The sequence below is a fragment of the Castor canadensis genome, chromosome 3, assembly GCF_047511655.1.
Source record: "Castor canadensis chromosome 3, mCasCan1.hap1v2, whole genome shotgun sequence".
Lineage (NCBI taxonomy): Eukaryota > Metazoa > Chordata > Mammalia > Rodentia > Castoridae > Castor > Castor canadensis.
Window position 1 is genome coordinate 86,093,600 of NC_133388.1, and position 1,319 is coordinate 86,094,918.

Genomic DNA, 1,319 nt, shown 5'->3' on the forward strand with positions numbered 1-1,319 from the left:
TGTTTTCCATACAATAGCTTGTATTCCCACTAACAGTATATAAGCGTTCCTCTTTCCCCAAACCCTCATCAGCATTTGTCATTTTTCATTGTGTTTTTTATTTTGCTATAATGAACACATATTAATTTTATAATCAGGTCCTGGGGTTTAAACTCAGGGCCTCACACTTCCTAGGTAGGGACAATGTTTCTTAAATGCTGAAATTTTCTGTTAATATTCTGACATTTCACAAAACATCTTTTGTTGACATTCTACAAATGACACCATCCAATAATGTCCCAATACTCCCTTCTTGTGAAGGCAGTTTTTATATCGTTTTAGCTTTTGAAATATTTGTTATCTCAGGAAGATTTTTCAGAGAAACCTGATGATCTTCTGCTTGAGATAGTAGATATTCTTGATTTATTTGTTTTTCTCCCTTTTCAATGTAAACAATCAGAATTGAAGTGTCATTTGCTGAGATCCAAAATTGTTTCAATGCCTCTGAAATATTGTTACTTGGGAAGGTTGAAAATCGTTTCAGTAGCTAAAACTCTCATCTTCATTTTTCCAAGTTTGTAGAGGCGAATTGCTTTGTTTACTGCCATAAGTATCTGAAATGGACCCGTAATCACTGTAGGACTTATCAGTGAGCCATCAATAATAGTGACTTCCGTTGCCTTTTTCTTGAGTCTCCAGCATTTTTTTTTTACATCTTTAAATAACAGAAAGATCACTCTACATTCAGGAAATAGGTCCAATTGATGTGTTAACTGCACTTTATAGATAAGCAGGATGCTAGCTCAGGTCCTGGGCTATCCTGGAAGATACAAAAAAAATTTTGTGGCACAGGGGTTTGAACTCAGAGCTTTGCACTTGCAAGGCAAGCACTCTCCACTTGAACCTGCCTCCAGGCCTTATCTTTTTTATTATAACCATTTAACTGACGTGACATGATATTTCTTTGTGGTTTTGGTTTGTATTTCCTTGATAATTACTGATGTTGGTCATTTTTTCTCATACTTGATGGCCATTTGTACATCTTTTGAGAAATGTCTCTTCAGATCATTTCCCATTTAAAAATCTGATCACTTGGGGTTTTGCTGTGAGTAGATTCTGTATCAGATTCTGTCTCTTGTCAGATGAATACTATGCAAATATTTTCTCCCATTCTTAGGTGCCTCTTCAATCTGTTGATTCCTTTGTTGTGCAGGAACTTTTAATTTAATGTAATCCCATTTTTCTTTTGTTACCTATGACTTAACATTCTTACCCAAAAGATCTTTGCCCAGACCAGTGTCATAGGGGAACTATGTTTTCTTCTAATAGCTTTGTAGTTT

The 1,319-nt window shown here is 35.3% G+C and overlaps 1 pseudogene; it reads right to left on the reverse strand.

Annotated features, from left to right (window-relative positions):
- Nucleotides 1–226: 226 nt before the first annotated feature.
- LOC141421414 (EKC/KEOPS complex subunit TPRKB pseudogene) lies at nt 227–1,021 on the reverse strand (annotated as a pseudogene).
- Between the last annotated feature and the right edge of the window lie 298 nt (nt 1,022–1,319).